This window comes from Amblyomma mixtum, unplaced genomic scaffold, assembly GCF_055824585.1.
Source record: "Amblyomma mixtum isolate Tamu unplaced genomic scaffold, ASM5582458v1 scaffold_13, whole genome shotgun sequence".
Lineage (NCBI taxonomy): Eukaryota > Metazoa > Arthropoda > Arachnida > Ixodida > Ixodidae > Amblyomma > Amblyomma mixtum.
This window is the reverse complement of record NW_028317662.1, coordinates 239,284-255,893: the sequence shown is the minus strand read 5'-3', so window position 1 is coordinate 255,893 and position 16,610 is coordinate 239,284.

The window sequence follows — 16,610 nt, the reverse complement described above, 5'->3', positions numbered from 1 at the left end:
CGCAATTTTCAATAAGGAGTTTAAAAGTGGACACTAGCCATTTATATTCCTATTTGGGCTTATTTGTGTTTACAGTGTAGGGTGAGGTCGATATGGTGATGCCATGTTAGGTCAAACTGAAGGTGCACCCCAAGGTACTTGTATGTTGATGTTAGTTCCACAGTATTGTCATTTAGAATATAAGTGGTTGGAATGCGAGCTGTACGGCGAGTGAAAGATATTAGTTTAGTTTTAGAAACGTTTAATGTCATTAACCATGATGAGCACCAAGAGCTTACTGCGTTCAGGTCAGATTCGCTCAATTTCCATTACGCTATTGTGATGTCTTTTAAGAATATTTATTCCATTGGGGAACAATGCCGAAAAGTTAGGCTATTTGGTTTTATTAATGAGGGCGGTACGGCCAACTGTTTGTTCGAGTTTTACTGCGTCACGAACTATCTCTGCCTGAAATTTTTCTTTTGTGTGTGTGTGTGTGTGTGTGTGTGTGTGTGTGCCTGCGTGCGTGTGTGTGTGTACGTGTGCGTGTGCGTGTGCGTGTGTGTGTGTGTGTGTTTGGTTTATCGGGTTTAACGTCCCAAAGCGACTAAGGCTATGAGAGACGCCGTAGTGGAGGGCTCCGGAAATTTCGACCACCTGGGGTTCTTTAACGTGCACTGACATCGCACAGTACACGGGCCTCTAGAATTTCTCCTGCAAAGAAATTCGACCGCCGCGGCCGGGATCGAACCCGCGTCTTTCGGGTCAGCAGCTGAGCACCATAACCACTGAGCCACCGCGGCGGCCGTGTGTGTGTGTGTTTGTGTGTGTGTGTGTGTGTGTGTGTGTGGCAATATGAAGTACTTAACTACTTAAAAGTGTATACAGCGAAGGATACGCTTCGTTAAAGGAGACATATTTGACTCAACGTTTCGATCGGAAGAAGGATCTTCTTTATGAGTGACTTGTATTTTCGCGAGTTTCCCTTTTATAGGGGTTTAACACAGATCAGGTGAGAAACAGATAAAGAGTACAGCAAAAAAGTAGATAAAGTAATAAATGCAATTAGAAATAAAGAAGCAAGCATGGCTAGAAAAAAAACAGAAGTGGGATCCGCTCAAAAAAAACGAAGAGTGCGCAGAACCTGTAAGGAGAAGGAAAATACAATAATCAGATGTGGCTTCAACTTTGTTAAGCACCTTATGCTAGCTTATTGGCTGGCGTGTCGAGCTGGCCTGAGATGGTCGACAGCATGCCTGGCCGTGCAGGAACCTTCGCAAAAGAATGCAGGAACTTATCGCTCTTCCTTGCCGCGAAGGCAGGGGGAAAACAATCTTTAACCAGCAACACAGGTAGCAGGAGAAAGAAAAACAAGAGAAGAAGAAAAAAAGCTAAAGCCGTGTTTTTCCTCTGCATTGGGCACTACTGCCCCCGCCGCTGGTTTACCAGCTAAGGCTGGACTATGAAAGAACAGGGGGCGGGGGGACGGAGAGGAGCTACCCGAAGGAATGTTAACAGTGTAAAAAACGTAAGCTTATACAGTATTCAGAGGAGAAATTAGAAAAAAAAGACCTATAAGCCCTTCGCGAGACCAGAAGGTGAGCCAAACGGGGGGGTGCAACTAACGACACAAATGTGGGCTGCAAAAAGGGGTACGGCTTTAGACGACGCAGTAAGTGGTGCTTTGCGTATTTTCGCAGTCTCTAGCCTCGAGTGGAAGAGAAGGTGTCGTGGCATTCGTCAATCCCTCTTTGCAGTGTGTGAAATTTAAAAATAAACTGTTATTCTCGCTGCTCGCGCACACGAGTGTTTTTGAAGCCACTCTGTAGTATTGTTAGTTTAAGTTTGTCAAACTCATAGCCTTTCTCGCGGAGGTGCAAGCCTTTGAAAAATAACAATTGACTACTTCGAGCACACGTTGGCATCACCAACAATCGAGGAGAGGCGGGCGCGTTATAACATGATAATCTCAACTTCTGAGACAAAGAAGCTTGTCTTCAATTTCAGTAAACCTTAGCAAATTTCGACGAAGGAAGTTAAACCGTGATAACATCCTTGTTGAATATGCCATAGAGCTCACAGCGCCACTACAACTAGCAAGCCACATACACCCGATAATTACAACGAAACCGTAAACCAACATCCAACCAACTTAGACAGGCACCCGACGAGCAACAACTAAGGGAAAATATCATTAACATAAGAAGCTCATAGCTCCCCCCCCTCCCACCTCCGATGAAATGTTTCTTTTGTAGCGCGGCCTAAAAGTCTTCCGAAGTAATGGCAAGTATAACGAATACCAATTCCTCAAAGATCTAGATTACTTTTCGCAAGCTGTCAGATTACGGGAAACCCACTGAAACCCACTGAAATAAATTTGGTGGCATTATGGTGAACAGAGTATATTGCCGCGTCTACAATAGCCGCTCGGCGGCTGTTCGGCACGCAAATCGTGCGCCACGCTGTTCGCTGCTGAAGAAGACGACACTGGACGTTCCTTCCTGGCCGTCTCGGTGTGCGCTGGCATCATCTCGGTGTGTTGGCGTTCCTCTGCCGTCTGGACGCGGCGCTACCTGTACCAACTGCTACGTGACACTGGTGGAGGTTGCGGGCTCGACGTCCCATGTCCAACACCTCTTCAGACAGCCGCTAATCGAGTCCCGACTAGCTACCCCTTGTCTGCACGCCCGTTCACCGCAGCAGCCGCCGCCTCCTGGGACTGGTCCCAGAGTTTGGTCTCCTCCCAAAAGAGGCACGCACTCATCGACCTGGTGAATATACCACCATGGCGCAGGCTAGCGCTTCACACTTGACGCTCCTGCTTTCGGGGGTATTTATGTTTAAAAGTAACCTAACCTTGAGAGTGTTCATCAGCGCCACCCACGTTCATAAGCGGCGGACGTAGAACGTCCTGAGTTACCGCAGGTGTGACGTAGAACGTCATGGAACGGAGAGGGTGGAAGCTGCGTGAGAACCCTTTTATGCTTCCTACGGCATCAAGGCTGCTAGAACCGAGGCCCTCGCTAAGCAATTAAGCAAACAAAGGAAGGGGCATGAGGGGCTCGTTATAAATATGACAGAAGCCAACAGCCACAGAAACCAAGGGGCAGAGGGGATTTTATTTTTTTTGGCATTTCTTAGTGTACTCGGTGGCTTTGAACTTTAAATATCTGGCGTTTATTTACTTACATTTTTCCCATGCAATATGGGTGGAACATTCTTAAAACTGTGCGTGTGTGTGTATGTGGGTGGGGGTGTTGCGTGTGTATGTGTGTGGGTGGGTGGGTATGTGTGTGGGTGTGCGTGCAGGTGCGTGTGTGTTTGTGTGTGGGTGCGTATGTGTGTGGGGTGTGGGTGTATGTGTGCATGGGTGTGGTTGTGTTTGTGCGTGTGTGTGTATGTGTGTGTGGGTGTGGGTGTGTTGGCGTGTGTGTGTGTGTGTGTGTGTGTGTGTGTATGTGTGCGTGTGTGTGTGTGTGTGTGTGCAGGGGTGCGGTTTTCATCGCAGAAACGTCACTCAAAATTGACTTCCTAATATCAGCAACTGTAAAGGAAGGGAGGCTGTAGGCCAATAGAGTTACAATAAATGCTAGAGCTACATGCGATTGAAAGTTTATGTCAAAGAGCTTTTATCTAAAACAAAATAAATGATGTTACCAATCTGACTTTTGAAAAACATCTGACCTTTGCCCCACGGTCAACTTATGTGACATTTTATAGTTGGAGAACTTTTACAATTTCGGAACTACGCTATACATTTAGAAGAATCAGTAGCCAGTTCTATCTCACTGAACAATATGAAATACCGGTGTTCTAGTGATGACAGTATTTGAGCTCAATTTGTTTTTAAAACGCCACAGAATGGTCAATTTGGAAATGAATAATTTCCTGTTTTACCTTCGTTACGGAGTAGTACCGACTTTTGTTGCCAGGAACATACCGTAGATTTTGCCGGTTGATATTTACTCAGAGCACGCCAGCTTATTTTTGCCTCTACGAGGAATCTTCGTTATTTCATGTTGGTGTTTAGGATCTCTTCTTTTCCTTGTACGTTTGTTTCCCATTTTTATTATATGACCAATTCCTGCAAACTGAGACTTCACGGAGCGACAGGAGGCTGTTTTAGCGTGTTCTTTTTTTGCGTGGAACAGTGCTCTGTCTTTCTGGAGAATTGCAGAATTGCGCGGAACCGGGATTGAAACCAATGAGCTGCTACACGCAAGGCTCATGCTCTACCAATAGGCCACCGTTGCATCGGCCGAAAAGGTATTAAGTAATATCACTACTAATAGGATCAGGACAACCTTAGAAATCAATCATCCAAATGATCGCGCATTCTTTTTAAAGAGTAATTGACAATAGATGATTTTCACACTGTCAACCAAGCGACAAAGAAATGCGCAGAATACAACCAACCCCTAGATATAGCGTTCATTGACTACAAGAAAGCATTTCATTCAGTGGAAACCTCAGCAGTCATTCAGGCATTGCGGAATCAGGGCGTATAAGAGACTTATGTCAACATACCGGAAGATATATATAACGACTGCACAGCTACTAGTGTCCTCCATAAGGTTACCAATAAGAAAGTTTGTCAGGCAGCGATACATGAGCTCGCAAAGGCTATTCACCGTCTGTTTACAAGAGGTGTTCCGAGGCCTGGATTGCGAATATTTCGGGATATGAGTTAATAGAGAATACGTAAGTAATTTGAGATTCGCTGATGATATTTACTTCCTAAGTCACTTAGCAGATCAGCTGGAAAGCGTGATCACAGAATTAGACAGGCAGAGCAGAACGATGGATTTAAATATTTTAGATTCAGAAAACCAAAGCAATGCTCAACACTTTTGCAAGGGTGCCGCAATTCTGAATTGGCAGCGAGGTACTGGAAGTGGTAAGGAAACATATCTACTTAGGCACGTAGTGGCCGCTAACTGGGATCATGAGAGGGAAATAACTAGAAGAATAAGAATGGGGTGGAGCAGATGTTTCAGGTTCTCTCAGATCATGTTTCGCAATTTACCATTATCCCTCGCAAGGGCAGAAAGGTGGAGGCGAACGAAAAGAGCTCAGCTTATGTTAAAGCCAACGCAGGGAGATATGGAAAGAAAAATGATGTGTAACGTTAAGAGACCGAAACGGGTATAATGGTTGAGGGAACATACGCATGTTAATGACATTCTATTCAAAATCAAGTGGAATAATTGGGCTTGGACAGGACATCGAATGCGAAGGAAGACAACCACTGATCCTTAAAGGTAACGGAGTGGACTTTAAGAGAAGGCAAGCGTAGCAGGAGACACCAGAAAGTTAGGTGGGCGAATGTTATTAAATATTTGCGGGGATACGGTGGCTACAGTTGGCAAAGAACAGGGTGGATTGGAGAGAGATGGGAGATGCTTTTGAGCTGTCGTGGTCGTAGTCAGGCTCATGATAATCATGATGAAACAACCGATAGAAAGCTGATTGATCTGCAATTTTTCAACTTCATGACATTTCCTTCCTTAAGAGTTAAGAGAATGTAATGCCTATCCTTCCCAGTGAGCTCTAAAAAGGGAAACAAACCACGAGTGCGCGACGGGAGTACACTCGGTCTTAGCGCTGACAAGAAAACGGTAACGTGACTGCCCTTAAGATCCTCGTATGAGCGCCACAGCGGTCTGGAACTTTTCACTGTAGGTCATTGTGCTAGAACTCTCAACAGCAGCTCATTATCGTTACCGAACTAGCCATGCCCGCTATTGGCAAAAAATCTAGTTACCGTTCGAATTGAACTTCCCTCTGCAAGCTGCGGCCTCCTTATCCTCGTTAAAGTCCTCATCGCAGCCGCTCAACTGACTTTGTACCCCACACTGCTACTTTTGCCTTCTCCTGGAGCAGTCGAATCTAATAATGTCCACCAGTTACCTTTCTTTTGTTTGCCCGAGCCCTGTCAATATCATTTCTTCCTAATCTTAAATAATACATCATTCACTCTGATTCGTTCACTATTCTTTTCTTTCCTACTGTATTTCAGAGTTAGAGCTATCATTTTTCTTTCTTATGTTGCTGCAATGCCCTGAATTTAATAAGATGCTTTTTCACAGCCTCCGAGTTTCGGCTAAGTAAATTAATGTGTAATCGCAGCCTTTTACACGTTCTTTTTGACGAATGTGGGTACGGTACAATTCATCACCTCAGAATACTTCGGAAATGTACCGCCAACTAATCAAAATACTATGACTTACCTCCCCCCTCTCCTTTGTTCCTCTCCATGCCCGCTATTGGCAAAAAATCTAGTTACCGTTCGAATTGAACTTCCCTCTGCAAGCTGCCGCCTCCTTATCCTCGTTAAAGTCCTCATCGCAGCCGCTCAACTGACTTTGTACCCCACACTGCTACTTTTGCCTTCTCCTGGAGCAGTCGAATCTAATAATGTCCACCAGTTACCTTTCTTTTGTTTGCCCAAGCCCTGTCAATATCATTTCTTCCTAATCTCAAATAATACATCATTCACTCTGATTCGTTCACTATTCTTTTCTTTCCTACTGTATTTCAGAGTTAGAGCTATCATTTTTCTTTCTTATGTTGCTGCAATGCCCTGAACTTAATAAGATGCTTTTTCACAGCCTCCGAGTTTCGGCTAAGTAAATTAATGTGTAATCGCAGCCTTTTACACGTTCTTTTTGACGAATGTGGGTACGGTACAATTCATCACCTCAGAATACTTCGGAAATGTACCGCCAACTAATCAAAATACTATGACTTACCTCCCCCCTCTCCTTTGTTCCTCTCCATGCCCGCTATTGGCAAAAAATCTAGTTACCGTTCGAATTGAACTTCCCTCTGCAAGCTGCCGCCTCCTTATCCTCGTTAAAGTCCTCATCGCAGCCGCTCAACTGACTTTGTACCCCACACTGCTACTTTTGCCTTCTCCTGGAGCAGTCGAATCTAATAATGTCCACCAGTTACCTTTCTTTTGTTTGCCCAAGCCCTGTCAATATCATTTCTTCCTAATCTCAAATAATACATCATTCACTCTGATTCGTTCACTATTCTTTTCTTTCCTACTGTATTTCAGAGTTAGAGCTATCATTTTTCTTTCTTATGTTGCTGCAATGCCCTGAACTTAATAAGATGCTTTTTCACAGCCTCCGAGTTTCGGCTAAGTAAATTAATGTGTAATCGCAGCCTTTTACACGTTCTTTTTGACGAATGTGGGTACGGTACAATTCATCACCTCAGAATACTTCGGAAATGTACCGCCAACTAATCAAAATACTATGACTTACCTCCCCCCTCTCCTTTGTTCCTCTCCATGCCCGCTATTGGCAAAAAATCTAGTTACCGTTCGAATTGAACTTCCCTCTGCAAGCTGCCGCCTCCTTATCCTCGTTAAAGTCCTCATCGCAGCCGCTCAACTGACTTTGTACCCCACACTGCTACTTTTGCCTTCTCCTGGAGCAGTCGAATCTAATAATGTCCACCAGTTACCTTTCTTTTGTTTGCCCAAGCCCTGTCAATATCATTTCTTCCTAATCTCAAATAATACATCATTCACTCTGATTCGTTCACTATTCTTTTCTTTCCTACTGTATTTCAGAGTTAGAGCTATCATTTTTCTTTCGTATGTTGCTGCAATGCCCTGAACTTAATCAGATGCTTTTTCACAGCCTCCGAGTTTCGGCTAAGTAAATTAATGTGTAATCGCAGCCTTTTACACGTTCTTTTTGACGAATGTGGGTACGGTACAATTCATCACCTCAGAATACTTCGGAAATATAGCGCCAACCAATCAAAATACTATGACTTACCTCCCCCCTCTCCTTTGTTGAAGTATCTACTTTTCGCCTCAGTGCTTGGCTAGCCTTGCGTAATTTAATGTTCCCCTCCTATAAGATTGGGTTTTAAGGCGGAAGCCTTTAATGCCTCATCGTTGTAAGCAGGAGTTCTCGACAGAAATGTCGCGCTTTTCAATTGGTCGAAACGGTCGTGACGTCAAAGTGTGTGAATTTCAAACAACCATGCAACCAATTAAAGGGATCGTATAGTGATGCTCCAAGTAAGTGGCACTGAGTTCAGTTGATAGTATAATTACCTAATTAGTCTAGTTAACCTTTCTAGTCAGCCCAAATAAATAAATAAAACCCAGTAGGAAATTGGTCGAGTTCGAGAATCGAAACCCGGTCTCCGGAGTGCGAGACGAGCATGCTAACCACTCCGCCATGCCAGCTCGATGGTTAGGGATGAACAAAGGCGCGTCTAGTGAATACGGTGTCTTCGTTTACTCCCATCTTCCACCCTTCCCGTTACGGCGAGGTTGAGGTGTCCACCGAGATATGAGAGACAGACACATTTCCTTTCCTCAAAAACCAATTTACCGACGGGCAAGGCATAGAACAGAACGGGCGATGGCGTTCTATGAACTCCCTGACAGCGTTGCAAGACGCTGTCGCGTTTCACTAGTAGAGGCGAAGCCTAACATCTTAGTGCAGTGGGGTAGTGCGGGGGCCCAAGGCCCGACGTGTCCAAAACTCTCTTGCTCGAAATAAAGTTTCCATCGTCATCATGATCAACAACGCATCAGTGACACAAGCAGCAACACCGCGCTTAAGGCTTTCGCCTCACCGCAATTTAGGTCAACAAAGTGCCCCCCTGAATTTTATATTAGTTTTTGGTGACAGTATTCTAAAGGAGCATTTTCACTTTCTGTGTCTGTGTCCAAAATCAAGGATTTTGAATTTCGCACATGACAAATTTAGCAGGTTAGTGTCGTTCAACTGTCAAAGTGACGTTGCAATAGAAAAAAGAATTCGGATAATAAAACATTTGGAATGTTCGTGACTCACTCTCTATTCTTTGCAAATAAATAGCAAAAATGACTGCAGTCTTCAAAGAACACTGAAATACAGTAGCTGCCACACGCGAAAACATTTTAATTACTATGATCATGTCTACGTATTAGTGAATATTGCAGACAAGGTTTGGAATGTTTTGTTTCTTTATGCTGAAAACGGCTGACAGACAGCTTCCTCATTCTGGGCCGTGAGATCAAGCCTGACATATCTCGGAGATTTCCTGGGGTCTTTTCCTTGTGGCTGCAATGCTTCGCCGCTTATATCCTCGTTACCTTGCAGTTGCCTACATTCTCGGTCCTTCTACTAAAACCTAATCGCAAGGGACAGGTCTGAAGGCGCAATTAAAATTCTTGAAAGATTCGGGATCCGGTTCAAGGTTGTAATTTGTCAGAGCATGCCCAGTGTACACTTTTAGTTAGGGACTATAGATATGCGAAGAAGACATCGACCTTCCTCTCTGCCCTTTCTATCTCACCCTTTGTGCCCCTCACCGCGTGTAGAGTAGCATACTGGGTGTCGCCTAGTTAACTTCCCTGTCTTTCTATTCTTCCCTCTCCCTCTCTTCCAGCAAAAGGAAACGAATTCTAACTTGCTCTAAATTGTCGCGGCTTGTTTTCGCACGTTCTCCCAAAAATTTTGTTTTAAATTGTGATTTCACAAGAGCCACTGTGTTTCTAGTCTTCGACGACCGCCCAGCACGCTCGTGTTGTAACCGCACCAGAGCTGTTAAGTTTATGTAGGAGCTATTCAGTCCATTGGGCAGTTCACTTACTTGCTTCAGCAGTCTGCTCGTGTGTTTTTCCTGGCGCTCTCTCCCCATATGACATCTGTAGGAGGTGCTGGAGGTGGAAAAGACTTCCTCTTGAATTCACTGCGTCAGCCCAAGCCGGTTTTCAACCCTGGAAAAGAAGGAAACTGTCCAGGCTCGAAGCAGGCACGGCCTACAAGGGCTGGCATGTAAATCTTGAGTCCTTCCAGACCGTGTCCAAACTCAACACGATGCTGCTACAGTGTCAATGGCCTGGCTTGCTACGATAGCTGCAGTCCGCTTACAGCAGCACCGATAGCCCCGAAATTTTCTCGCATCTCATGTAAAGATGGAGGTGCCTGAATTCACCAGTATAGCCAGTAGCAGCCTTCAATAATTGGGACAATGTTAAGAAGCTTTAGAAAATTTTTGGCAGTTTACGACCCTATTCGTACGTGAAACGAAGACCACAAAACATCTCTTACAAGCTTGGATGAATTAAAATGACCGGCTGAAAATTTTTTCACCATATTGCATAAAGAGAGGGAGTTTTCCTACTGCTGCAATGTGGTATCCAGCACCAGAGCGAACCAGCCACCGCGTGCGTCGACCAATTGCTATACCTGTCTGCTCTGAGTTCCCAAAATGGTAGCCCAAAAGAAACAAACTTAACCTGTTGATGCGGGGCCTCAAGGAGCATCTTTTACTGGTCTTCTCAGATATCTTCCTGAAGATCGTCACTGAATTCGCCGAGGACACAATTACAACCTCGAGGACCCTAGACGCTGGTGCCTTCATATACAACAGAGGCACAAGCTCTCGCCATTAAACCTGGCATACCTGCTAGCAGCCGTGACCTTAAGAAATGCGCCTGTCCTTGTTCTGTTCTCGTCCGTGTCTTTTTTTTTTAGCGCATCTTTTTTATCTTCTCCAGTCTATCAGTTCTTTGAACAAGGACAGCGTCTCGGCCGAAACTGCATACGTTGGTATGAATTTCTGTCTCGGCATTTTCTTCAGAGTGCCGGAGCATCGTGGGACTGTAAACGACGCTAAAGTTCTTTGAAGGCCTCTGCTTGCGGTGTTTTCCATTTAGAAGCCAAGTCTGCCTTTGACAGATGGGTCAGATACTCGGTGATGCGCGAAATGTTCTTGAGAAATCGTCGGTAATTCGCGCATAGTCCGAGGAATCTCTGCACAGCTTTCGTATCAGTCACCGGTGGAAATCATGCGATAGCAGTTGTTTTCTGCGGGTCTTGGAGTACTCCCTCTTTGCTAATGATGTGTGCTAGAAACAGCAACCTTTCACAGGCAAAATGACACTTCTCTGCTCTGAAGATTAGGCCGAGCAACTTGACTGTGTCTAGTACAGTTCGAAGCTTCTTTACGTGCTCTTCAATGTTCGAGGCGAAGACAACGACGTCATCTAAATGAACCAGAAGTCTATCGACGTGGCTGATTGGCTGCTTGGTGGTGCTTGGCTGCGAGATCAACCGTGGTGTCTTCGTGGTGCCTGCGTGCTCATCACTGGGGAGGCCTTTCTGCATGAGGAGAGTTGGCCAGGTCTAAGGTTAGGTCTGTAGGCGTGGTAAATGCGCATTTGAGGGCGTGTTTGGCTCAGGTATGTCGGAGACTTCCCCGAGCGGAGGGTCGGCAGCCTGGTTTGCCAGCTTGTTCACCCAAAGCTTGCCGCTGGACTCTTTTTCAGAAAAATGGAATTCGCGTCATTCCTGTGGCTCTCGTTCCGATCTGTGAGGGCATGATCAAGATGCAAAGCTCTAAAATTCTTCAGCAGGAGCTCAGGTCTCTAACTAACCACTATCTACAGATCTCTGAGGTGCGACCGTTCGGCCGTAGAGGCATTTTCTGCTAATTCCTCTGACATTGCTTGCAACAAGACCGGCTTCAGTGCAAGATTTTTGACCCATTGCTGGTGAAAGCCTTCATGCTGGAACAGCTCGCATGATCCAAAGGTATTGTTCGTGGTGCAGACCCAGCATCTTCCCCACAGAAAATACTGGAAGAGTTTCAAGACGCAGGTGTAGGGGCTCATTCAGTCCACCGGTGGAGTAGAGAAATAAACGGTTTGTGTGTACCGACAGAATCAGTCATAACAACTTTTGCTGGCTCCTCCTGTCCTTCTGAGCTCAACGTCTGGTCTATAGTGTACCGTGTGGACCCTCTGCAGCCCCGTCCTCTTCAACGCTCCAACTGCTGGCGGTTCGGTCACAGTGGTAAAGCGTGCAAATCAGCAACGCGCTGCTGTCTTTGTGGCCAAGGTCATTCTGCTAACAGCTGAACCTCTGATCCGCCCCTGTGCTGCCTCTGCAACTCTAATCTCTCAGCTGATGATGTCAACTGTTCGAAACGCGTCAACGAACAAAGCCTATTAGACATAATCCAGGTGAAGCGATGCTCGAGAGCAGATGCTTATGCCCTTCTGGACCGGAAAAATAATTCATACTCTAACCGTGCGCGATCTTCTGTTGCAGAACTCGAGTCGAGTGTGCCTTCTTCTTTAGTGTCCACAGTAGAACAGGCTCTTTCTGTGGTCGTCGAGCAAATTCTGAGCACTTTGACTGAGGCTCTATCTCAACTTATTGTGGGCCAATCTGCGCTTCCTCAATCATCTGTTCAGGCGGCGATGTCTGCATCTCTTCCAACTTGTCCTGCTAGTACTACTCACTCCACGTCGCCTCCTGAGGCATCCCAAGTCCCGCCTCCCACCAGCGCTCCAGGCAGTGTCTCTAGCGTAGATGCCCTACCCTGATGCGTCGAGCTCCTTCCTCACCCTCGAAGTCAGTTGTTCCGCAATCCAAAAAAAAGACAGCACCCTAAAAGTAATCCCCCAGTCTGATGTGCTGAAAGAGGCTGTTGCTGCCTCTTTCGTCAGTCAGAAATCATGGCGGGTCTAAAATTTCAGCAGTGAAATTGCCGGTCTCTACTTTCTTCCCTTCCAGATCTTGAACTGTTTCTTCGTAAACATAATCCAGATATAGCGCTTTTGTAAGAAACATGGCTCTCTCCAGTTAAATAATTTTCAATGAAAAAACTTTCGTATCTTCAGATTTGATCGCGTTACCGGCAGGGGCGGCTGATTAGTAACTATGGTCTCTAAAAAAATGTGTCACCGGGTCTCAATTTCGCAGAAAATTATGCTCCTTGACTGTGTTGGCAGTCCACATCTTCCTTCCACAGTGCGCCAAAGTTACTACTGCAAACGTCTACTTCCCTGTCGGCGTTCACAGGACAGACAGTTTGGATAGCTTACTGAGCAACGCAAACGGTATAGTCATCGCAGAAGATTTTAATTCGCATCACAGTACCTGGGGTAGCAATTCAGAGTGCTGCGCGCAGATTCTTTGGTCATGTAAGGCCATGCATGCAGTGCGCTGCTGCAATTCCGGAGCAGTAACCTTCATGCGAGGAGCTTATGGTGCAGTCATAGATTTAACATTAGTTACTCGTGGGGTTGGGGTATCTGCATGGTCAACAGAGGACTCAGGTACAACTACTGAGAACTTTCCAATAACCTTTAATATTCTATCCTCTCCCCTCAGAAAAGGTGGGGCGACCATGTAATTTGTAAATCACATTTCGTAAAAAAATTGACGTCTGCCTCATTTCCCTCTATAGTTAGCTCGAGTCGGGCGGAAAGAGCTCAGCAGACCATTTTCTTTCTGCAAGATGCTGCTGAGCATTCTGTAATCTCCATGTGCACTTCAGCCCCTGACAGACAGCCGTCTCCATGTTGGACGCAAAAGTGTGAGAAAGCTTATCGTCGTCGCAAAGCTGCATGGAAAAGCCTTTCTTATAATCCGAGCCCAGCTAATTGGATAAATTATAACTTATGTGCATCTTTCAAACGAGCTGTCAAAAAAGTCAGAGGAGTATAATTAAAATTTAAATACGTATCGCTCAAGTCCCCAGAATAGGAAGGCTCTGTATAGATTCATGGTGCACAATAAGAACTCTCTGGCCGCCAACCGCACTAAGTCAATAGTGTTGTCTCCTCAGGAGGCTAAGCAAAACCTTGAACATATCGCTCGGGGGCTGGCTTTGCGTTTCCAGATGCAGAAAACAGAACCTTTACACACACTCGCAAGAGGCTCGGACGCCTGCCGCCCGGGATCTGATGGGGTTACTCTGGGGATGTTGAAGATTTTAGCGCAAGACTTCACCACTCATCTTCTAGATATCGTTAACGCGTCATTGGAAAAAAAACTTGGATTCTTCAGAGTTGGAAGACTGCGAAAATAATTTTGCTTTTGAAGAATCCAGAGAATGAATTTCAATTAGACAATATGCGGCCAATTGCATTAATCTCAAATTTAGTCAAGTTGATCGAAAGAGTAATACACAGTCACCTCAGAAAGCATGTTAATGCCGTAAATGACCTCAGCTCAGCGCAGATTGGCTTTCGTCGCGGTTGTTCCATATGGCCCGCGCATGTGGATCTAGAAAGCCGAATCAGACTTTCAATGCCCAAGAGGGTAGTTTCAGCCTTGGTGACACATGATTTTGCTTAGGCTTATTGAGAGCGTGGCATACACGGCCCTTCTATACAAACTTGCGCAGCTACAGCCACCGCACTCCATTTATGCCTGGATTTGGGAATTTTTAAAAGACAGATTGTTCTTCCTTACAGACGGATCTTTCTGTTTTACTACCTATGTACAATCCAGAGGTGTGCCGCAAGGATCTGTTCTTTCGCCGCTGATTTTAACATATTGGTTCGGGACATCCCCATTCACCCCAACATTACAGTTTTTGTATACGCAGACGATATAGCTTTTTTCGCCCCTGAAAAGTGTATTCATGCTCTTTACCAGTGTTTGCAGGCATGCCTGACTGCTCTTGAAGATTGATTTGACGAAATTAATTTATCCCTAAATGTCAGCAATGTGGCGTGCTGGTCTTTCTTCCAGACACCCCTTTGGACTTCTCGTTAATGGTTACCTAGCTCTTACTTACGACCGAAGTTTGGACTGACGCCAGCATATTAAGAATAATGTTATTAAAGGCGAACGTGCTCTGGGCCGGCTGACACGGGTACGCAATAAAAAGTTTGGCATGAGTTGCAGCACCTTACTGCTTCTCTATAAGGCTTATAAGAGACCAATTCTGAAATTCGGTTGCCTCTTGTTCTCTGGTAGCGCAAACTACAAGCTGCAGCCCTTAGTGTTGCTGGAACGGCGTGCCCTACGGCTATGCCTCGGGCTCCCAAACTCAGCTTCAAATGCTCTCCTTTATCTGGAAGCCCGTATTCCCGATCTATATTCCCGCTTCCAACTACTCATGGTGCGCACTTTCCTCAAGTCCTTTGACCGGCCGCTCGGTGTTAATACTCCCAATTTTATGTCCCACCCAGACCTGTTTTTCTCTAATCATTGGCCACGTTATCAGCTTCCGCAAGTTAGGTACACGCAGAACCTGTTAGGCCCGCTTCAGGTTCATTTCGAGCAGGCTGATCCCGTCTTCTAGTATGGCCATATCTTTCCGTCCCATGCAAAACACACGCCCGCAAATATACTAAAAGGACTTCTTGCTGAACACTTACAGCACTTTCCTCACCATGCTGTTCTCTCCACTGATGCTTCCGGGAGCTGTGAGAAGGCGGCGATTGGGATATATTCACAGGATATGGCTTTCAGCTATTCGGTTCGTATCCCTGATTATTCTCCTCTATTCTTTGCAGAGTTTTTGGCTCTTGGTTTGGCTCTTCTTAAAATTCTGAGGCATATAGCACGGGTACTTATCCTTACAGGCTGCCTTTCAGTTTTAGTCTCTCTACAAATTTCCAGCACCTCTCTATTGAAGCGTTCTCTTAGGTTTTTTGTTACGTGCACAGTAAGGGAGTGCCGCTATGTCTGGGTACCTGGGCATTTGGCTATCTATTTCAACGAGGTGGCTGATTTATTGGCAAGGTCAGCTCTCACTGCCTCTGTAATCTATCTCGAACTTCACCTCACTGTTGGAGACCTCTCGTTTCCAGCGGTTGCAACATATATCAGCCAGCTTGGGTGATTCGTTGCTGAATACCGTGGACTTTCAACATTTAAAGTTCCCATGGAATGTCCGATCGTGTAAGTCAAGGATGTGTGAAGTGTCCATGAAGCTCTTGCGATGCCGAATCTCCCACCTCATGTTGTACTTATGCAGATGTGAGTTCGCTACGACAAACCTTTGTACCTCATGCGGAGAAGTTGAAACAATGGACCATTTTCTACTCTCTTGCCGGTGATTCACATTGCAGAGATTGGAGGTTCCTCTTTCGAAGTTAGGACTACCTTTGTCTCTTCCAGTTCTGCTTTCGTCTGGTGCGAGCGCCACGGGATTCTCGTTGAGCACTCTTTGCGGCTATCTTCCAGATTACATTATTGCAACTGGTCGCTTATCCTATTAACTCCATATAAAATTCCACCCCATCTTCAAAAAGCGTATTTTATTTTTTCCTGGGATATCTGATTTTTTTATTCAAAAATTTCAACAATTATCATATTTTCTATTTTCAGTCATTCTACTATTCTACTTTCATTTTTGATTTTTTTCCCGCACATATACGTCGTTGACATTCACCACCGTACCTTGGACAATCGCCCCGCGTGGGTATATGCCATGACATGTTTACGCAAAAAGCGTACTTGCGTTAAATGTCGCAGACAATACACACAATACAGGACTGGCGCCAACTTCCAACTAAGTTTATTCACGAAAAAAACCACTAAATAACCACACGAGCAGGCAAAAAGACAAAAGCAAAACAGAAAAAGCAACAGATACAAGGGGTGATTTAACAAAGGCACACGTGCCAAAAAGACCAAAGCAATGATTATAACGCTGACAAAGACCCCTAAGGAAACTAATCTCTTCATTTAACAGGGACACAGACGGCTTACTTATGCAGACATGCCCCTTCTGTTTGATGTAATACGCTTCTATTATTTCACGCTCTAATCGGTCTTTAGACCTTGCAATGAATTTAGTGTTTTCAAAACCGGGACGGCATTTGCAGCTTTTGCATTTAGTGGCCATGTGGCTGCCAT